The 23,116-nt window shown below is 42.7% G+C and overlaps 2 long non-coding RNA genes across 13 annotated transcripts in view; one reads left to right on the top strand and one right to left on the bottom strand.

The window, feature by feature from the left end:
* The window catches only part of LOC114013453 (uncharacterized), a 229,115-nt gene extending 223,932 nt beyond the window's left edge, over positions 1-5,183 (top strand). The window contains exons 6-7 of the long non-coding RNA XR_008748934.1: positions 3,893-4,054; positions 5,056-5,183. This is a non-coding gene — a long non-coding RNA (uncharacterized LOC114013453). The remainder of the gene's footprint in view (positions 1-3,892; positions 4,055-5,055) is intronic.
* Positions 1-23,116, bottom strand: part of LOC129785224 (uncharacterized) — a 35,955-nt gene that overhangs the window by 7,249 nt on the left and 5,590 nt on the right. For 2 of the 12 annotated variants that reach the window (XR_008748922.1, XR_008748929.1), the window contains exons 4-11: positions 20,345-20,472; positions 20,067-20,129; positions 18,190-18,266; positions 13,901-14,012; positions 12,603-12,788; positions 6,474-10,675; positions 405-6,311; positions 59-293 (exon numbers count right to left, since the gene is read on the bottom strand). This is a non-coding gene — a long non-coding RNA (uncharacterized LOC129785224). Of the gene's footprint in view, positions 1-58; positions 294-404; positions 6,312-6,473; positions 10,676-12,602; positions 12,789-13,900; positions 14,013-14,350; positions 14,459-18,189; positions 18,267-20,066; positions 20,130-20,344; positions 20,473-23,116 lie in introns of those variants that run through there. The other 10 variants (XR_008748932.1, XR_008748928.1, XR_008748927.1 and 7 more) reach the window with 10 other exon arrangements.

Here is a 23,116-nt window from a genome sequence, read left to right as displayed (position 1 = left end):
GATTTATATCTGTTATACAAAACAAAGTTATTTAAGAAATTGTTAAAAGATCCTTTACCTGGACTCCTGCTGGCCACTGTTAGAGTGACCAACTTGTTTTTCTTGGACAGCACCTTCCCCATGGCCTGGCTGTGACAACACAGCAACCAGAAAATGGCAGTGCTTATCCCAGAGGTGGATGAGAAAGGGCAAACGCAAGTGCAAGGCCTGCAGCTCCGCAGCAGAAGCTTTTCTGTGTACTGGTGGAGAACAGAGAAGAGTATCTCTAATAACATCGCCCTGTTTTTTGAGAGCTAAAAAATTTGGAAAGTAAGGGATGATGGTGTCAAACAAACCAATGAAAAATGCGCACCTAGAAAGAGTAAATAATCTCTGTTCTGGTCACAAAGAAATATTTCACTTACCTTTGTAGATGTCTTTCTCTGGTTCTCATTCTCTCCACACACCCAAGAAGATCAGAAGTAGAAACAAGGCAGAAAGTATGTCTAATTCTTAGCTGAAAAAGAAGACATCACTAATTTTTTTTATTTCCAGACTAGCAGATATGTGAATCAGAACCAGTGAGCTAAGTTTAAAGTTACTACAGTGAACTATGCCTTCTTTCTGAACACTTTCAATACAGTTGTAATACATTGAACGTAACAAGGAGGGGAAGAAAATGGAATCTGGCTTGAATCTTGTTAGACCCTTCAGGTTGAAGAAGCAGCTTCCCAGAACTTTTCTCCATTAAAAAAGTAAAAACCCTTAAAAGGAAATCTGTCTTCCTCAAAAAGAGATACCAGATATGTCAACAGTGATGTCTGGAGAGATCTGAAGTATCAATAGCAGATCCTCAGGCACACCTGCATAGCCATTGCAAAATAGAGCAGGACAAGGGAAAAAGGAACACCACCAATGTTGCTTTACCCCAAATTTCTCAGATAGCCCAAACTCAAAAGAAAAGGAGTAGACACTGATGGATTTCACAAAATTATAATAAATAAAAAATAAGCCTCCTATAGAATCTTTCACACAGGCATTGTCACCCTTTTTTGGAAAACCAAGTTAGCCACCATTCTGAGTCAATTCTCATTTAGGGTCTTCAACAAGTAATAACTGCCAAAATTTATGCAGGGAAACCTTATATCTCCACAAGTTATGACCCCACTTGACAATCTGCATCAGGATAGCTTTATCCACAAATTAACACACAAGCTGTTTATCATCAGATAGCCTCAGCTGTTCCCAAATGGAGGCAAGCTGGTTTCACCCTTCATTCTCATAGGATTTCTTAGATATTATGGCTAAGACAAAGCTGTCATGTTTTGGTTTCCATACACTCAGAACAGAATAGCAAAGTAGCAAAGATTTATTGGTGGGCAAAGGTTTGCCCCTAATATGCAGCCATCCTTTTTAAACTTTTAAAAAAAATAATTTAAAAAAATATTTTTTTTAAAAAAAAAAGATGCTTAGGAGTTTCTCAGTCTCACAGTCAAGATAAATCCACTACTCCCTGGAATTCCTGTGTTACACTGTTTGCACTGTTGCAAAGAGTGCACTGTTGCACTGTTTGTCTTGAGAGTGTGGTCATCATGAAGTCTTCTCACGACACCATCCTACATGTCACCACTGGTCAGGTTTCAGCTGAGTTCACTGGACAAAAAATAACAGATAAAGCCATGATTCCAAAGTATTATCTGAAGAGCTAAATCTCATGAATAAATAAATGGTTCTAAAAAAAATTTAAAAATAAAAAAGGAGTTTCTCCTGTGGTCAAGAGCCTTCATTAATGAGATCCAGACAGATTTACATTTTCATAAAGTACAAAATTTTGGGGGGTTGCCATTTAAATCACCAACTACTGTATAAATTACATTTGTAAGACCCATTGGCTCCAACTAAAGGGTATTTAAGAGTCTGTCTGACTCTGTGAGTTATGAAAGAAGCAGGTAAGAGGAAGTGGAAAAAAGGACAAGCTATAGAATATCCACTAGTAAGATGATTAATATTTACTACAAACCTGAGTTCCCATTACTTTGGCTTCTTTCATGGACATTTAAAGATAATTGTAGCAAAAGGTCAGGAAGAAAAGCTAAAAGAGACACAAATCCTGCAAAAGGAGGTCATATTTACAAATGCTCAATATTCCTTCAGGTTTACTGTAAATGATTTATGAGGTGCTTTTCAATATTAAAGTTTCTCATGAGTTCATTGGAGAGATGGTCAAGATTAGTAATGAACTAATTGTCATAGAAAAAAATTTATTGCTAGCAGTCTCCAAAATTCTAGCAGTTTGGCTTCTGTGGGTAAAAATGAGGTAATGTAGCAAAGTCCTGACTATGAGGAAATATATACAGGTTTTTAGATCACAGACAAATAAGATTAATGTTATATCCCATGCTATGCTGAAAGGGATATCTTGCATGGTTAAAAAAATAATTTAAAAACCATCTAATTTCCTTGTTTTTTCCTATGTTTTACATTTTTTCACATACGTGTTTCCTGTTCCAATAATATAACATTTCCCTGTCACATAGTTTGCATTTTCTTCAGCTTCAGTAATGAAAATAAATTAGTTAAATTCACTTTTGTTAAAGCCAATTTCTCATTCAGATTTTTATTCAGCAGTAGATTATATTAATGCTGAACTCAGAGCTAGAAGTGAGGACGTTGAGGACAAAATCAAATAGACTTTTTTTCTTCTAATGGATGGAAATATTTCTACTGCTTTTTTGTTCTTCAGAATTTTGGTAAATTTTGTCCTTGAATTGATCTTGACAAATTGGTTTAAAGTGGACTTGTAGAAAAATGGGAGATCTTTCAGGTTAATGTTTCATTTTGATACATTTTCTCCCAGTTCTGCTGGTCTGGACAAATAAACATTGATCTTTTAATCACCATCTAAGGCAGTTAATAACGAACTCAGAAGCAACGTAGAGGGATCTGTGTAAAGCAAGAACCTTCCCTCCCTGGCTGCCATGCCTTCCCTCAGCCTTTGTAGAAATTTCACAACAAATTTCAGCCCAAAATCTAATCCCAAAGCAAATATCAAAAGGTTTAACTAATCACTTAGGTTTGATTTGTATATGTGTTCTTTTAAGCTAGTTGTTTTTCATCTGATCACAAACACCTGTGCCTTTTTCATGTTTTGAACATCAGGAATTCAGCAGAAATTAAACTGTATGTACAATTTGAATTTTTTATATTTTTCGTCCATTTTTTAAAACTCAAAAGGTTTAAATAGGCTTATGAAAGCTTCAGGGCTCCAGTTTTCTTCTGTGATTCACTCGATTTAGACAGTGGAGAGCACCAAGTCAAGAGATTCAAATAGGAAATACTACTGGGTAATCTGTTATAAATTAGACTTCCCAGTGACATATTGGAGGATGATATATTGTAGACTGGGGCAAGTACGAGGGACTTCAGCACAAGGCAAAAATGAATCACTACAAATGCATTCTGTGGAGGTGCATACTTATGTGAAGAGAACCTCCAAAAACTTTCCATGTTAGTTTGAAATTGTCTGTAAATGCCAAGAAACTCCAGCCAATCTACAGTTACTAATTTGCACCCTATTTATTGCTGTTAAAAAGAAAAGAAGGAAAGAAGACGGGGCCTTACAGTCTTCTCTGGTGGCCCACAGCACTGTAGGAAACATTTTTATAGACATGTAAGATGTCTTTCATTCATAATTATTTCCATTTTAACAGAGCAAGATACTTTTCAAAAGAAAAAATTATGTTGGTAACCTCCTCCTAGAGCTTTTGTGTTTTGTCTTTAATGTGAAACAGTTGTGCTGCGACATAACCCAAGCTGTGCCCGGGTTAAGACTTGCTCACAAACACCCTTTTCTGCCTGTTTCATGCATGTTGTCAGAGTATTTCTGTCTAATCTCACCATTTGCTGTAATCAGGACTGCCGGTTTTGGTTACTTAGGGGAGAATTTCATCCCCAGAGCCCCACACTGATGTCACACCCCGGCTTCGTGCCATTAACTCAGCTTCCAGCACCAACGACAGACACAAGAAGCACACGATTGCTGCACTCCCACGGACTGGCCAGGAGAATCCAAAAGGTCTGTTAAAATCTATTAACTTATGGCAAATTCAGAAAATCTGATTCTCTCTCACACTCGTGAAACCTAACTACTTCCCCACAACTGTAGCAACCTCTTTAGCATTTGGAGAAAATTAAACTAAATACATCTTGCCAAAGTCAAATACTCAAAGGACAACTTTTATTTTAATTACTGTAGACATAGAAAAAGAAGTTCTTTAAGAAAGTCTGTCAACCAAGAGCTATATATAACTCTTGAGGAATTCCTTAGTGATTTTCCTGGTTAAACAGCTTTCCTTAAAAATACATTTGTTTGCTGCACAGGGTGAAATTATTGTTAAATCAAATACTTATTTCTCAGAAGACTGATCTGGCTTGTAATGCCAACACAGCAGATAGTCAACACGCATTCGTTGCACGAGTTAGGTTTGTTGTATTGATCTTAAAAAAATGACCAGGCATTACAGAGCCAACATTCGTACCTATTGAGAAAAGGGCCAGGATGAAGTGTTAACTGTTGGAGCTCTTTCTCTCATTGATTTCAGTAAGCAGTTTTCCAGATCCAAAGCCTTTCTGTTAAGTTCAGTGCTCTTTCAGTCAGAGCTGTGATATCCGTTGAAGCCAAAGAACAGCAAAGCTTGTCTGATCTTTTTTGAGACTCCAGTTTCAGTTAAATAACCCACTGGATCACTCTTTGAATTAGCGCTGCAGAATATGTACCAGCAGAGAGTGTACTACTAAGCTGCAAGCTATCTGAGAGCTACTCCAGAACAAGGAAAGCAACAGACCATGCGAGCTGCATGTGGTCCTAATTATGTGCTATTATGAAGGAAAACATCTTTGTAACATTTTGTTTCTTTCCAGACTTGGATGAATTTATTTCTTTCTTAGCTTTACATTCCCCATATTTATTTCTGAATTTCTATATTAAAATGCAAAAGCTTTAGCTATTTTAAGGCTTTATTTTGTAAAGAGTTCCCAGTATATATTTATACTAGTGACATTACTTTTATTCAATAGAACAATGCTAATCTGCGCTGTTGTGAGAGCTGGCAAAGGACCTGTGAACAGATATTCATAGGGATGAGTTCAGAGATGATGGGTAATTTAAACTGAGGAAAAGGAGCCACACAGAGTCTGTGTTAAGGTAAAGCATAAAGAGAAGGAGCAGAAGAGGAAAAGCAATTAAGTGAATGGTATGTAACACCTAATCTAAAGCACATTTATCTCTCCTTCAGCACACACAAAACTTTTACTAGTTTCTTTTTACAGTTACTGAATACCCACAGTATCTGAAGTTGGAATTTACTGTGCTGGGCATTAAACTCTAACTAAAACCTTAAAAATAGACTTCATAATAAAAATATGTATTAATCTGTAACCTACACCAGCTCCCACATTCCCACTTAATTCATCCTATTGTCTCCCAAAAACAATATCATGAATGTATGTCAGCCACAGAAATATATTTGATACACTTATACTAGAATAAGTGTTTGACTATCTTCTATTTCTTACTATTTTATCCCTATTCTAAATACATGTGTACGTTTGCTCAGCAACTCAGCTTCTGAAACACAAAAAATTAGATTTTCTAATTTCTACAGCTGTGAAAAGATTTCTGGAATATGGAAAATCTCCATAGCTCCCTCATTCAATCACTTTCTTAATGAAAACAGCTCAGGATTAAAGAAATCCAGGGAAAGAAAAAAGATTAACCTAGAAAAGGCAAACAGGCAAGTCAAGCTGAATAAATCTGAGCTTCATTATCACTTTCCACTTCAACAGAGGAGTCCTACAAGGACCAGGCCACAGTGCCATAGCTCTCACATGCATGGCAAGGGTTGGCAAGGTCCCCTACATGCACATCAGTTTATGTGACATTAATCAGGGCCACAGTGCGATTGTTCGGAGGAGGAGGAATAGGCAGTCCCTGGCACAGAGCTGCATTTTCTTTCTGGTTGTTCAAGCAGTTAACGCAGGGAGCGCAGGAGTCAGACAGATGCCATGGTACTGTAATGGAAATAAATGACTTTGCAGACCCAATGAAGGGAGGTGGGAGCGAAAAAGCATCCTCACCCCCCCGCCCCAGTGGCTGTGTAAATCTGTCCCTGCCAGGCGAGCCCCAGGAGGTGTTCAGTGCCCGCCACCTCCCCAGGAGTCAGTGAGAGTTCAGGTGCTTACTGTGTCATCAGGCTTGACCTTCAGATGCGACACTGCCAGGACGTTTGTTTTCCCACAGCAGTGATTGCTTCAGTCAATTATTATTGCCCATCCTAGAGTGCAAACGCATAAGGACTTGATTTACAGTGCAAAATATACATCCTGAATTTACTTTCTCTTTTGTTTTTAAGACTGTCGTAGCATCTCCAGCTTAAAGAGATGACAGCAAATTACTCCATAGGTAAATATATCTATGTATAGGGAAGGATAAATACCAGTCATTCAGGTCATCCTGAGATGAACGTTCAGTATAGCTGTGTTGTGCTGGACACGACGATATATTTGAAGGTTTTTGCCTTTTGTTTTAAAAGCGGCATTTTTTTTCTGCTTCCCCCTGAAGAAAAAATCATTAGCAAATTTGTTGATTTGGCAATCTAACCATTAAATCCAGTTTAACACAGATTTAAGATTGTAAATTCAGTTCTTTAAGCAATGTTTAGGTATTACCAATATACTGAAAGATAGATGAGACAGCCTCATGGTAATACAGCTTTTAACCTTTCCTCTCCTCTACCATGACGGGGGAGAATTACAGTAAATGATGGTTACCTTGTCTGCAGTATGGACAATTGATTTGACCTCACTGCATCTGATGCTCTAATGGACTTTGTGGCTGAATCCCTGGAGATATAAAATATGTCCAAGTGAATTGGGGCAGGTTAAAGAACGAACCCGCTTTTCATGGCTGGCTCAAGCTATAATAGATCTCCTGGTTGTTCTGAGAAGAAGATTAAAAATGATCAATATCCAAATCATTAAAAAAAAAAAAAAAGTGGAGGCTTCTGTAAATCTACCTTAGCTTTTTTTTTATTCCTGCTGAATGCTGTGGGGGGAGTCTATGTTGACAACATGAGTTTCTATAACAAATGTTTGCTTCTGTTTACTCTCTTGTAACATGTTCCCTTTTATATTAAGAATCAGACGCTCGGATGGCATGAATCAGCATTGCTTTCCTGAAGTCACGCTTGTTTACACCATGAGGAATCCGGCCTTAGGTTTATTTAATACAGATAAAATAACAATACTATAACATTTCCTGGAGCAGAAAATAAAATCAAGGACAGATTTCAGAGAATTATGGTAACTGATAACTAAACGTCCTTACTGCTACCAAACAGTGCCGAAGACAAAAATAAAGGTCTAATTTAGTGAAGGAAAAACAAAAAGATTTTCCTTGGCTGCTCTGAGCCCTTCATTTGGCAAAGTGTAAGTCAACGTCTTGTTTATCCTTGCCTACCCTCTCACGAATACATCTGTGTTCTTTTCCCACCAGCCTCGTATATGTGAACTTGTAACATCCCACGACTCGGAGACCTTCCTCTCTACACACAGCAGTAAGGGCCAGGCAACTTCAGTGGGATTATGTACATACATTTACTTAACTGCCTGAAAAACCCACGCCTGGAGAGACAGCTGTGCAACTGTTCTGTAAGTGGCACACATACATTAGATGAGTGTTTATTAAACTGGAAACCTAGGGGAGCCCAAATCTTTAACCTGCAAAGTCTGACATTGTTTGGAGCTGATGTTTCCATTTGTTTAATGACAGAAATAAAAGCTAATCTCAAAGTCTGTATTTGAAGATGCACGTGCGTTTTCCTAGTTTTGAGAAGTGTCAGCACATAGGCATCGGGCTGACCTAGCTCGACTGCATTAGATTAACTAGGTGAATATGAAGAATCTTCTATTATTAAGAAATAGGTTCTCAAGAGTCAAGACATTTCCAGACAACATTATGGTTTGCATCTGCATAAATGGCATGTAAATAAATCAAGGAAATGTCCAACAAATTGGAAAAGTTCAAATTCTTTTTATCCAGTGTTTGTTGGATGATACTTACCTTTTGTCTTTCACACATCATTTGTTTAAAAATACGAATGTGTAGCAACAGCCTCTGAAAGGAGCGTTTGTTTGCCTGATGTCCCGTTCCTATATGTAGAAAAGTAAAGGCATTTTACAAGCTCTTTGCTCAAGTCTCTGGAATTGCCTATAGGCTGTGGCGAGGGTTGAGCTGAATGCCTAGCATCCATGGGTGGAAGAGCGAACAACTGCTGACCCGCCGAGCCAGCTATTCTTGTATCTGGAAACATTGCCAGGTGCTGCAAGCACCAAGCCATCTGAAAGGCCAAAGCTGAGCACATTATTGGACTAGATGACACCTTATTCTTATTCTGCAACAATCCTAACAACTTCGAGTCCCTCACTGGCCCTTCATGAGCACAGATGTCATTTTGATGGGGGGACAGCCAAAATGACAAGAAGGTGACCTGCCAGTGAACTCCGGAGCAGGTGAGGCTTGTCAGCTTCTAATTTGAAACTGGTGTCAGTCCTGAGGAATGGCTGGTATAATCACATTTGTAACTGATACCCTATAAACCCCGCAAACATTCACAGTGCGCCTGTTATGAGTAATATGAAATTAACAATTCATGTTTATGACATGAGACACCAACTGAAATCAAGTAGGTTTCGGTAACTGGATCAGCTCTGTCTGTCGTCCAGAGCAGAACATCAAACTGCCTCGGTCGAAGCCGAACGGCTGTGTGCTTATGTTACAATATGCATTGTATTTATTTTGAGGGCAAACTTTTGTAACTAGGTGTAAAGTGAGGACCTAACAGCTAACTGCTAGCTGAAATTATTCCTTTTAAGATTTCTCTAGCTCGAGCCCAGCCCTTAAGACATTTGTGATTTTTTTTTAAGCTGGAGTTTGGAGCCTAACGAATCACATACGTACTGCATCTCAAATTTTATGAATAACTGAAGGGAAGGCTCTGGGTAAATCAGGCACATAAATTACCAGCTGCATGAATACTGTCATTAAGACATGCAGACAAGTGCAAGGGGTGGGGACAGGGCAGGATGCCCGAAGGAGGTGGAGTCACAGGGAAAAGAAGACATTTGCTCACTGAGTAATTTATCCTTAACCTGCCTTCACTGTAGCTGAGCGAGAACGAACACCATGAGCTAGCCCCTTGGGCTCCCTCACTTCTCTAGCATCAGGGCATTTTGTGCCACAAACGAGGCCAGTTCCTCCTGATTCTGTGTTGCTTTATCTGTATTTTTTGACTAAGAAAAGTCAAAATTGCAGTATGTGAAGCTAAGAGTTGAACTAACATCCGGTTCAAATACAAACGTAGGCTAACCTGCATTTCTAATCTGAAGACAGCAAAAATCTCACAATCTCTTCCACATACATTCAGCCCAATTTGGCGGAAATCCTGGCCGTTCAGTTCCTTTCCTGATGAAAGTGCTGCCAAGTGTGGTATATATAAGAGGAAAGTTCTCTTCCACAAACTTGCAAAGTTAAAGAAGGTCCAGAAATTGGATCCATTGCAATTGCTACAGTGGAATTTAGTTAGTCGCACCAGATAAACTCAGGTCCAAAAACTAATTAGCTAGTGGAGCTTGCTGAGCAGTTTAGTACATTTGCACATATACAAGCCACCTGAGCTACCAGCTCGTCATAGTACTGCTGTGTGGTAGGAAAATACCACTTATTCCCATTTTCCAAGAGAGAGCTACATCCCGCAGAGATTCAGTAACGTAACCAAGGCCAGGTACAACACGGCGCTGCGAGCCAAGCCAGGGATATCCTTTGCACTCCGGCCCACCACTAACACACCACACTTCTCATGCTGCTTAGCTCAGCTTTCTAGCCATGAACCCCCACCTCATTAACAGAAGAGAGGTGCAACTGTGAACAGCCTTTTTGGGAGAATGTCTGCCCTAATCTGACCAGCAAGACCAGCTTGTAAAACTCTCATTAACTTCAGTTGCATCAGAAAAACACAGGAGCACTTTGTGCTGCTGCTTCCTGAATCCCAAGAGCTCTATCCTGAGCACTTTTGAAACTCCCTAGAAATAGCCCATCATACCTCTGAAAACCAGATGTCCAGCTCTAACCTTAGCAATCCTTCCTCCCATCACCCAAAACCTCATCACTGCACATCAGCCTTGAATCCTGAGACAGGGGCTACAAACCGTGTGCACTGCCATTGCTGTAGCCACCTCTAGATATGTAATACAACAGCTCACTTCAAATATGATGGTACAGCAGAATTGTTTGGTGTTTGGATAGGGCCCATAAAACCTTGATAAAAATTACATCCATTCAGAGCTTTTCTAGAACTCAGTGAAATATGTTTTAGTTTTCCTCCTACTTACACCGTTATAATTCAACACATGGTTTAAAGAGAGAGAACTCTGCGGAACAAAGCCCGGCACAACACCAAGCCCTGCTGCTTCAGCTCCGTGCAGAAGCATGGCTGCTGGGCGATGTACAGCGTCTCTGTAAGGTCACAGGAGGGAGGCAGGGCATGGCGATATGGGCAAGGGGGTCTCGAGCCGGGCTGCTGAAGGCAGGACTGGCTGACCTGTAGAATCTTCTGAGGCTCTGTTCTTGTGTAGTGCTTCTCTGTCAACAGATAAATCCGGTATATTTTTGATTATCGGCTGTAAATATGCATTATCTTTTGATTTCCTAGTAAATCAAGTTGATGTGTGTATACATCTTCTACAATGCTCATTAGAGTAACACTAAGGTCTGGCACAACTATAGAACAGCATAACGTAAAGTTATTGCTAAAAATTGATCTTGGCTTCCCCTGTGGTGCTCACCGAGCCACCCATGGAGTCCAGCAGATGAACTAGCACGAGCCCGGGCGTTGCCCCTGCCCCTTGTGCCTCTGATGCTAAAGGAAAACTGCCACCACCATTTAGGTAAGCCCATCACCAAGTGCTGGCGCTGAATGTGCCACACTGACCGTTAGGAACTGCTGATGGCAGGTGGCTGCGTGGCAGGGGTGCTGAGCTCTCCTCCCCGTGCTGTCCCCCCTCCCCAAGAGCCGCAGCCAGCAGGCATGCAGCAGGGGCAGAGCCCACCACCGCTCTCAGCCCCAAGCCTGCCCCGGACCTGCCACAGCACTGCTGGGGGTGTTAAGGTGCTCCCCATAGGCTCACCTGCTGCCTCCAGCAGTTGAAAATGAGGATGTCTTTTTTCTTTTTTTTTTTCTTTTTTTTTCTTTTTTTTTTTTTTTAAAGCCAGACAGAATTTCTGTAGAACGACTTCTGAAAGCTGTCCACAGTGACCAGAAAACCAAGTGGGGAAAATAATAATAATAAAAAAAGCTAGGATCCCTTCTGAAAAGTAAAAAGTAGAACAATGGGCAAAAAAACTTCGTTGTTCAGAGTAGACCCTGACCCTGAGTCTATTCCCCATATGCACAACGGAGTAAGAGAGTACATCTGTTTCCATGATGTAGCTGATGGCATTTGTAGCACTCAGGTCCTGCACTTCCCCTTAACCTCGCATCACCACCTTCTGTTAATACAATTACTTCTGAGGCATCCTCAGCTCCCAACAGCTTTAGTTCTGAAGGTAAACAAAATTAATCCTTTCAGGGCAATTGTGGACTGAACAGTGGAGCATTTAAAAGGGACAGATATAGGAGGTAAAAATGACACTATAAATAGAAGTCCCAATTTTTAATCTAAAGGGGTAGGCTGTATCACAAAAAAAGCAGTTGAGGCATTTAAGTTTGCAGGGAGCAACATCACCCCTAGGTCCATTGCACAGGAGAAACCCGTGCACAAGTCTTTCCCCTGACCAGCTTGGATCGAGGGTTTAGGCACGCCTGGTCCCCAGCTTGCCCAGCTGCTTTAACTGCTGGCTTATGGGTGTTTTCTCCCTGACTTACTCATTTTTTAATTAGCTCTACAAAATGGATTGGCATCAGCAGGATATACTGAGACCATGAACCAAGGACTGGGAAACTAGTCTGTAAAGCAGGTTCAGATCCTTGCCCTGCTTGTTTCCCTCTCAGCCTCAGCAACTATTTCACAACTCACTGCGCTTTGCTGACTACAGGGCTCCTGCACACAAGTTCCCTGATCACTGAAGAATTCTTTTTTTTTTTTTTTCTCTACATAGAAAGTCCACCCTGTTTGGAGAACTTTCCCCTCAAAATCAATCCATTTACAAGGTATTTAAGGTATTTTAAGTTTTTGTGACTCAGTGTTTTCTTTAAAAAAAACAAAAGCAAGTGTGTTTCAGTAAGACACTGTGATCACCTGGGACTCAACTGGCATGGCTTCTCCTGCCTTTGGCTGGGTGGCCACATGCGCAGCCCCGGGGAAAGCTCCAAGGCCACTACGGTGACCCAGTGAAAACCCTGGCAGCAGGAAGACAGTATTAAAGACATCCATTAAGAGTGTTTACACATACTGCTGAGGTGAATTACAAAACTCCCCAGAAGTTTTTGCAATGTATTGGGAACTGTATTCGCAATATACCTCAGATACAAGATGTAATGCCAGCAACAAAATTAGTGGCTGAATCTTACCCCCTAACGCCCATCTCTTAAATCCCTGGGAACCAGAGCTGCACAGGAGGAGGGGGATGCCCGTGGTGCACAGCCTTTCCCATTTCCTCTCTTGGTACAAGTTTGCAGAATGACAACATGGATTTATTCAAAGGAGACAGTGTGGAAGTAGACCTGGACACATGTGACAGAGCTGGAGGCATCTCACTGTAATTAATGAGTAATGAAACAAGTAGTTATTTATGTTGCACATGTTTAATGAATAGGAATTAGTCATATCTCTGATTCTTGGGCGGCTATTTATGCTGCTTATCTGATATTTTAAAGGAAACTGCTGCACTGGCTATTTTCTAGTCCAAAGAGGGGTGGGTTGTTACAACAAGAACTGACTTCTGCCTTTGACTAAGCATTAGGAAACTGCTTTCCAAGTCTGGAAGCGTCTGGATGTATTTTTCCATGTTTTTCCTTTCTTGGAGTTTTCCTGACTTCAGTCAGGAGGTGAAATGCCAGAAATACCCAGACACTCTATTTAACCAGATGGCTGCCCCTCGGGCATTGCAGCCCGATGGGTGTTTTTCCAAACCACCCCTGAACTCTGAACCTTCAAATCATTTACAGATCTCTTCCACTTGGAGGCAAAACCACATCTCTACATGACTTTCGAAAGCAGGAGTGTGGTGGAGAGTCTGGATAGCAGAGCTCCTGTGCCTGATCCAGCTGTTTTGCAAACACAGCTGGAGCAACTGTGAAGGCTGCTGTGGTCTCAGTCGCCTTCTGGAGTGGGGAATGCAGGAGTCGTGGATGCAATCACGGTGTTGGAGTCTGTGCCCACCAGCTCTGTAATTACCCAAAATAAACCTTTACCTATTCTGCTCAGGCTGGAGCTTGAACAGAGCTTAACTAGCCAAAAGCAGCTGGGAGAACCTAAATTTCCAATTAAAGCACTGTCTGGTCTGACAGTATTTTTTTTGTAAGAAACCAAAGCCTTCTGTCCCTGGTGATAAGCTGGGTTTTATTATGAAGTATAACAGTTGTATGTACATGACTGTTCTGTACAACGCAATTTACAGAGATGCTCTGGTGACTGCTGTCGTTGACAAGGTGCCCTTTACAACAGAACTTGTATCACGTCAAAATTCTCATGATTCTGAGGGAGTAGAAAAAGAAATACTTCCATGGCTGAAAATTTCTATTAGGTAACAATTACTGAAGTGTGTACAAGATTGCAAGTCAAAATGTTTGTATTGTTCACTGGTAGGAATTACATCGACTGACAGCAGCAGTTTAAGAAGTGAGGTCAGTGTAATTTGTTATTTTACCTGCTTTTCCATGGATCGTCTCTGTCCGTCGGAAGTCCATCACTTCGGAGTTACAAAGCCCATCTTCAGAAACGCATACTCCTGTCCTCCCACTTCCAGTATCTTTCTCGAGCTGGTACAAGACAAGTGAGTTATGTAAGAGATTAGAAAACAAGACTTTTAACTTTTTCTTGCTATATGGTATCAGAGTATCACGGCCTCTTAGTAGTATGGCCTGGGTGACGACAGGACACAGTTAAAACGAAAAGCAGCAACAGTCTGGGGTGGGGGGTGCGTGGCTTAAGACCCAATTCTGCTTCTAATTATGCAGTTAATCAAGATGCTCTAAAGAGGGAACGGGGTGGAAAGCAAATGGAGTTTTACATCAGATGGCGATGTTAAAGGGAAAACTAGCAGCCAGCAGGCAGCGGGGATTCCCAGTGCGGGGTCACTGCCAAACCCCCGCGTCACCTCCGCGCGCCGGGCTCTGAACCGCGGCCCCGCCCCGCGCGCGCAACCACCCCGGGCGGGGGCGGCTCGGCCCAGAGCACCGCTGTTTCCCCCCGCCGCCGCATACCCCGCCGCCGCATCCCCCCGACGCTCCCTCCCACGACGCAAGTCCCTGCTGCTCTCCCCCTGCCGCACCCCCGACGCATCCCCCCGAGGCACCACCCCCCCGTCGCCGCCGGACGCCCGACGCTCCCCTCCCCGTCGCCGCCGCACCCCCGCCACATCCCCCCGCCGCCACATCCCCCCGCCGCCGCCGCTAGGTGGCGGTAGAGGCGCTGCCATGGCAGCCGCGGCCCGCGCAGCGCATCGGGTGCCGCCGCCCCCCCGCGCTCGAAGGAACCGCAGTTTGTTTCTGTCAAACCTACGTCTGGTGACAAAAAATCGACCCCCTCCCTTTCCCCACGGCTACGAATTTGGGGGGCTAGAAACAGCGACATACCTGCTCCTCGGATCCCCCCTCTATTAGCAAAGGCAAACCCCTCCCTCACGATGTACTATTTATTACCTTGACTTGAAAATATTCCTTGCTGTCACACGCGCTTCCTGAAAAGTCCCCAGACCTTTTCCTTTGACTGGAGCCTTTGCCACCCGCACGTACAGCTGCTCACCCGGAGCTGCTCACAGCGCTGGGCTGGGCAGCGGAGCCCGTCAGACCTGTCGCACCCGCCGTCATGGCACCTCCGGCCGTGCTGAGGTCAGCCATGTTTGGTTTACCTCCAGTCTTCATTTTTTCCTTCAACGGTTCCGCAGCACGCAGGGCCCAGCTGTGCAATAGCATCTTTGAGAGCTGCAGACACGCTTAGGATGGGAACCCCCTGATGAGGGTGGTGTGTGTTGGCTGCCAGCGTACAGCTGGCTTCACCCAGGGAGCGATGGTAACGGTGCCGCTGGCATGGCGTCAGTGTTTCTTGCTTCCCAGCCCTTCCCATTACAAAGACCAGTCACTGCGTCCACTGGCATGCCAGAGCCAGGAGCCCGGCCGAGCTGGTGAGGGGCTGCAGGAGTGGGCTCACCCACACCTGCCCTGGCGGGACTGCCACCCTCCACAGCCAGCGCCAGCCTCCTGCGCCAGCCCCCGCATCCCACACGGTGTTCATCTTCTAGGTTCGGTCTCGGTTGCCATACACAGAAAAAACTACAACAGCAGCCAAACTTTGCATCTAACTGGGCCAGAACGACTTCAGGGTGACTTCATGGGGGTCACAGGCTTTGGCCCTGGCACTGCAAAAGGCAGTGCCCGCACTCCGCGTCAGCATGTGCTGCACACCGAAGCGGGCCAGGGCGGCAGAGAACCCTGCGCTCACAGCATGGCAGTTAACAGCATTGCAAGATTCCAGCAGAGGCAGCAGACAGGTAGAAAGGAAAGGGAAAAGGAAGAGAGGAAGATAAAGAAAAATGAAAAATGAAGAGTAATACTTAGGGCAGTTATAAGGTACTGGTCTTCATTCTTTGAGCCTATTCATTTGTGTGCCCATGTGCATGCATGCATGTGTTACCCCAGCACGTGACCACAGTAGCTGCTGGTGGAGAAAAAACAAGAAAAGGAAATGTGGTAGGAGAGGGTGAATAGAAAAGGAAAGTGGTCCAGAATGAGGAAGCCTGTTATTTCTTATTTGTCTTTGAAGACTGATGGTAAAGACTTGTGTAAAGTTGCATAGCTTCCACATGGAAGTGATTATTTTAAAAACGAATGCAAAGATTCACTCCTGGGTAGAACTATTTCAAAGTAGTTGAACAGTAACACTGCAAAACTCTTAATGGTAGCAGCATGAATAAGGCAGTGTTAATGAATTCAGTCCTTGCTGCTAAAATACTGCCGTGCTTTTGAAGTAAAAATTTCAAACTGTTTTTCTTTGTTTGCTAGGAGTTCATCTCCTTTTTTCACTTTCTTTTAATCGAATGGGATTTTGGTTCTGCCTGTCATTTTGAAGTAGACTGGAAAAGAGGGAAGGGCCCCTGTGAGAAATTAATTTCACAACCAAATGCTGTCCCTGAGAAACCAGAGCGGCTCCTCTGAGCTGGGGGCACCGGCACAGAACGGGGGGGCTGTACATCTTTCGCAGTGTTGCCCAGCTCCCATTTGGGCTTCAAAAGCCATCAGCAACATTTTTTAAAATGCTCTGATACTTTAGAGATCTGAAAGTTTGTCCACAAGCACCATGAGGAGCTCTGGGTGGTGGAAGCATTTAGCTGTCTCTGATTCCATTCAGGTGCCTACGGAAAAGACACCACCAAGTATAAATCCTGCCTCAGTGCCCAGGTGTCAAGTCCTGGTTTGGCTGCTAAGTTCTGTTCAGGTTTTCCCTTAGAAAAAGTGAAACAAAATCCTGTACTTTGAGTGCTGCCAACACACATGAAGTTTCAGTTTGAGCTGAACTAAGATCATTGAGATCTGTTCAACATTAGTCTGACTCTGCCTGAGTCGCCAGGATGCTTTGTTTTATGTCAAGAGGAAGCTAGGGGTTACGGGTTTTTTTGGTTGATTGTGGTTTCTTTGATAAAAAGATTGTGTCCAAGACCCACTGGAGTGCAAAGGTCACCCTGCTCGCTCCCAAGGGCAAACCTTAGAGGAACAGGCCACTCACTCAGAAATCTGTTATCTCCACAGCCAGCATATTGTTTCTTTATCAGGAGATACCAGTTTTGGAAGAACTAGATTTCAGAGTATGAAACAGTTCCACAGACCACTTGGGCTTGATCTTCAAATGCCTTAGATAGATACAAGCCTTGAAAATGACCCTCTGTGCCTGGGGAACTTTTTTTTTCTTTTTTTTTTTTTTTTTTTGGGGGGGGGGGATAAAGAACTGCCCAGTAGGTATATTCTTGACTGTATTGCTGAGTGAATGAATTGCAGTGTTCTAAATGAGCTGAAGCTTTAGTTAACAATTAATAGCTTTTCTTAATCTAGAAGACAGTAACAGTACTAAGGCTGATAGTTTGTGAATGTATATGTTAAATATATGCATGCCCCTATATGACAGGACAGGAAAAGGAGTCTAGAATTAGCAGAGCAATTTTATATTCCAGTTCCTGCTATCTGGGAAGACCAAGGATCTGAGGGGACATACCCAGGAGCAGACCCATGACTTCTGCAGTGTTGCTTAGTCTTGGCAGTATGATGGGCCCAGTGCCACATGGACAACCCAATGCACCCCAAAAGGCTGCCAAGAACCTGGCAGGGAAAACAGCTGGAGCAGCTAGAAAGCCCATCCAGCTCTCAGCAGGAGCATTTTCAGCATTGCAAACACGTGCCTACCTGAACTTGCACCATTGATGCTTCAATGTAACATGCCCAAAACCAAGGAGAGGCTTTACCAGACCTTCCCAGCAGCACTGGAGTGGAATATGGATCTGAGACAAGTGCAATTTTCATCTTTACAGCTGATCCCAACACTGTGCAGGCAAACACCCTTACTGAGAGATAGGGACAATAAACTCTGTGGTTTTGTTTGGGTGTTGACATTTGGGTATTTGGGGCAAAATGCTTCACAGAAGCAAAGGCGTAAATTTATCTTTTCCTACATCTTTATATTTTTGTTTCAAAATATGGGTTTTTCATGAACTATCCATGATACCCATCATGAACCTGAACAATTAGTGTGGCTCATCTATCATATACATGTTTGCAGATCATACACTGCTCTGTGATCTGCCTCCACAGTGTTCAGAATGTGCAGCTGCAAATGAGAATGTGGGAGGGGTCAGCGCTGAGGGGTTTGCATTTAGCTTCACCTACTGGAATCCCAAAATTAAAAATGAGCCAGAGGAAAACAGCAGCGCTCTGCTCTGCATACACTTACAGCCAAAAAGCAGTTCCAAGGATCCAGGTCTGATTTCACAATTCTGCACATGCACCCCTTGCAAATCTTTTCAATATCTGCAGCAATAAACATGTAGGCATCTGAGGGTTGGACTCAGATCTGAAATGAATATTTACTTCTATCAATTAGGAGTAGACAAAAGCTCTATGATCATTACCCTAACAAAACCAGAACTTTATGCATGGATTTGAAAAATGGTATTTGAAGAGAACAATCACAAGATCTGTAAGTATATTAAGTTCCTCTAACTCCCACTGACTTCAGTACAGACATCTAAATTGAAGTTAAATATATAAATACTTGTCCCTTTTGCATTAGATCAGAGACAGAATTTTGTTCTTGTTAAGATTATTGCTACCATGACATGAAACTGCATGGCATGAAACTGTGACATAAAGTAAATGAATACAGCAAGAAAGTCAAAATGCCCATGAAAAATATGTTCACATACCTGTTCTACCTTCCCAGCCTTTTCTTTTTTTCTTTACTTATTTGTTGTGCTTCTTCCTATGATCTGTTTTGGTCACTCTCAGCAGGAAAACCTCATTACAGTAGGTTTTCTTTGAATTGATGCAAGTTAATTTTATTCCCAGCAGAAACCAAACCTTATTAGGACTGGCTAATTCTTGCAGCTTTTCTAATTTGAGGAGCTCCAGACACTAATATAAGGGCAATATTTAACAGTACTTAGTAAATTCTCTTAGTAATAGGAACATGAATTTGAGACCAACACAGTGAATCTACTTAAAGCCTACAGCAACTGCATGATCATGAGTATTTACACAGCTAACTAATCCAGAGTTTTCCTCAGCCAACCAGGCACACAAACAGGGCACCCAGCCGCCGTGGTTCATCTTGTGCACTCGGAACACTTGCCACAATGCTTCTTTAATCACTTTAGCAATAATGTCTTGGACAGACTGTTCATGAGATGACAGCCTCAAACCACAAAAGAAGCTCCAACCTTTTCGTCAAAAAGAACTTTCTTTCTGTTCTTTTTGTTAGGGCTAAGTGCTCTGTGTGAGTGTTGGGCTAGGAATAGCCCACCCTGCCTTCCAGCCCACAGGCTGAGGCAGCGCTGCGAGCCGGCCGGTGTGACCATGCCCGCACAGCCCTGCCATTCACCCACAACTCCAGGCACTCGCTGCCACTCCATCCGCACAGTACTGTTATCCCAACCTGCTTACATATTAGGCACATTCTTTTTTTTTTTTTTTCAACGTCATAGATATTCTCTCTTTTTTAGGTGGAGAATAGCAGACACTTTTTTTTTTTTAATGGACATAACTGTCTGTATCATTTTGGATACCTCAGCACTCCTTGGGATCATACTTACGCCAGTTTGTCATAATCTGAGGAAAATCTCTCCCTTTGCATCTTTTCATTGATTGACTGTCTGATCCTTACATTTATTTTCTTCTGTGAGTGCAACATAAACTTGGGTGTAATTGAGCTACCATGAGGTCCTGTTGTATTCATGGGAACCAAACCAAAATGGATGTATTAGCCAGCACTGATCCGCTCGGAGGTGGGCAAGTTAGACTGCAGGGTAAGTGTGATGCCAGTTTCTCTAACCCCCACATAATATGTCCATCTGCACAGAAGTCACCCAAATCGTTCAGAGATGCTGTGCTAACTTTATTTTAAGATCCAGCTGAGAAGCCTGGGTTCAGCTCCTCTTAGGAACTGGATCCAAACTTGCATTTCATATCAAAGCATGTCACCCTAGAACTCTTCTGCCATTCAGGCTAGTCTTGCAAATCTCTGTTTGCATGGAACAAATAAATATAATCCTATTGGTATTAAAAAAACCACACATACACCAAAAATACCCAAACCCTGGGCTCCTGTTTTACCTTCATTGGAAAAGCTGATCTGATGACTGGGTTCGTGAATGTTCTTGATCAATTTGCAAGTTGCTGTGCCACATACGGGGTTTAGAATTCCAGTCACCAGGTCCATCAGTGATTTAATATTTAACAAGAAAATGACATTTGTCGGTCACATCTATTTAAGTTTACGCAGCCATATTTCCCACAGACATGTATTAACAGCTCAACATGTCTCCAGGTATTTTTAATCCCTTTCCTCCCACTCTGTTCTTCTATCACGCATCAGCTTAGGTCAGACTCACCTCAGTGGCCCAGCACAGCAATCTGCATTTAGAGGCAGAAAATCTGAATCTTCGCATTGCTGACCTGATTGTTTCACAGACTATTGATTGTGAGTCATCAGGTTTCAGCAGTTCAAAGGGATCAACCCCTGGAAAAGAAAAGCAGAAAGAAGGAATGAAGCGATACACAAGACGAGGGCACTATTGCAACTGAACTGTCAAATGGCATTATGTTGGTTCTGTGTAATGTGGATAAACGGCAATGAAAAGAGGTTCTCTAACCATTTTTATGCAGCTCCAGAACGCAGCAGCCAGAAGTTTGCAGCCCAGAAGCGTTCCCCATGGCCTGCTGAGACGGTGGTGCTGGTGAGGGCCACAGCCAACACTGGGTGAGACAGGTCTCCTTCTCCAGGGGCTCCAAATGGAGCAGGAGCTCCACGTTTCTCCCCATGGGCCCATGCCCACCATATGCTTTGGTCTAGACAGAGCCAGAGGCACTACCTAAACCAGAGCCAGGGTGGAACAGGTAACGGGGCTGGTAACAAGCCCACCAGCCCTGTTCAGGCTGCTCCGGTGGCAGCAGACAGCAGTGCCCTGCTGAGGGCTGCCAAGCAGCTTCCCAGCACCATTTGCCTGTTGAAGGGCGGTGGGGGTGCGGATGGGGAGGGCAGCAGGGAAGCAATGGGCACAGCTAAAGCAGGGAGCCTGGGTGCCCCGGGGCAGTGTGAGGCTGCCCTGGCAGACTCTGAATCTCCCAGACCTAAATGCCCCAAAGTGCCCACCACTTCACTCTGGCTCTGGTGTGGGGCAGAGGGAGCTGTTCCAAACATTTAAAACAAAGATGGAAAACCAACATATTAGGCTGGAAGAAATATTTTGCAACATTTCATAAGCTCACTGTAGAGACTTATTTAAATACTAGGTTTCAAAAGCTGCATAACAAGGAAATAGATGCAGGTAATTTTTATGCCCCTCACCAACAATACAAATAAGACCCATTTTTCCAACATTCAATCATAGTATTGAAAATGTGTTCCCTGCCTTGAAATACTGGTAATCATGATGATTGTCAAAAGGTGACTATTTATTTATTTTTTTAATTCTTCAAGATGGGAATATTTAAGACACCTTTGAGAAGATCTTTGTCTACATTTTGGTTTTCTAAGTCTCCTTTCATAAATATATTTAATGCAATTCATGCCAGACAAATAAGACCACTTGTTTCCCAGACATACCAACTGCAACAAACTCACACTCTGTATTGCTCAGTATAATAGTCAGTAAACTGTGTTAGTTAATGGATCTATATAGACTATTTAGGTCTGCTGAGAAGCAGAATTTGTTAGTCAGACAAGTTACAGCTTTGTGGTAAGAACCCTTTGCTATATAAACACATCCACAGCCGTGTTCTTGATAGCCTTTTGCAGTAACTCAGGAACATGGCAAACTCTGTGCCCTCCTGAGGCCATGAATTGCAGGAGACAAGTCTCTCCCTTTCCCACGTCACAGCAGGGGCTTGGTGTCTACTGAGGCTCTGGCCTTGCTCAGAAGCCTGTACTACTCAGCTGTACCTCTGTCTTTGTAATAAAATATGGTAGCAAAATCTAGCTCCTTTTTTGCTATGTTTAAATTGCAGGTTTTGTTTGCCCTTTGTTCCTCTTATTGCATTGTATTTATCAAAAACATGGCATCAAATATCCAAAGTACTACAGCCTGGAGGAGACTAAAGGTAACAACCAGAAATGCAAAGGACCAAAAGTTCTAGTTTTGAGTCCTGTTGCATGTGAACCGGGCGCTTGTCTCAGCCTGGAAAACTTTCTCAAAGGGAAGCAGCATAATGCCAGTGAAAACTAGGAAAATGGCAGTGATGACCATTTGAGAGTGCGTGACCACATCCTCCAGTTCCTCGGTCAGAGTCATCATTTTTCTCACAAACATAAAAGTTCCACTGGAAGATACCTAGCAAAGAGCGCTGCCTACCTGACCACCAGCCTCCTGCTCTCCATGGGAGCCACAGCTCAATGCAGTTGAGAACGTTTCTACCAGCTTTTCTTAAAGTGCCTGTTTTTCACTGGCTTGGCTCCTTTTTGATGCCACTGTTCTTACAGAATGAAATGAAACTGGAGTTTCTACCTTCCACTCAAACAGTGATGGTATTTCCTTAGAAAATGGTTTCATTTTCCCTAGAAAAGTTTTCATTTTCACCAAAGAGTCAACAATGCTAAATTTCTGAAGTTACATATAACTTACCAAGGTTTAGGCTAACAGAAATAATTTGGAAAAGTATACTTTTGTGGGTTTATTAACAGCTGCGTTTCTTCTACTGTTCTTACTATTTTGTGACATTTCGTGTAGCAAGAACCTTCAGACATCAGCATTACAACATGGCACTCTGACTGAGGAGGCACCCTTTAATATTAGGTTCCTCAGGCCTTTAGGACACAAGTTAGGCTGCAAATTTCAAGTGTATTTTTTGATAAACTACTTGCAAATGAGACATTTTCCAAATGTTTGCTCACTTAATTAGAACATAAAAGATTTTTCTCTAGGAGCTTGCTTCTGACCCTTCTTGCCTGTGTGTGGTTTGTATTGTTCTTGGCTAATGAGATATAGGATATGTACTAAACATTTACACATTAAAGGCATCCTTCATTCAGCATGAAGGTGTTGATACATCAAGGATACCTCAAACATGCTGAGATTCCAACAACTTGTCAGACAAATTAGCACCTTACCAATCGGGGGTAAAATTGAGTTTCACATTTCTCCCTGGTGGGAAAAAAAATCAAAAAT

Source organism: Falco peregrinus, chromosome 10 (genome assembly GCF_023634155.1).
Source record: "Falco peregrinus isolate bFalPer1 chromosome 10, bFalPer1.pri, whole genome shotgun sequence".
Taxonomy (NCBI): Eukaryota; Metazoa; Chordata; class Aves; order Falconiformes; family Falconidae; genus Falco; species Falco peregrinus.
Note: the sequence above shows the minus strand (reverse complement) of the source record. Positions and strands in the feature narration are given on the sequence as shown.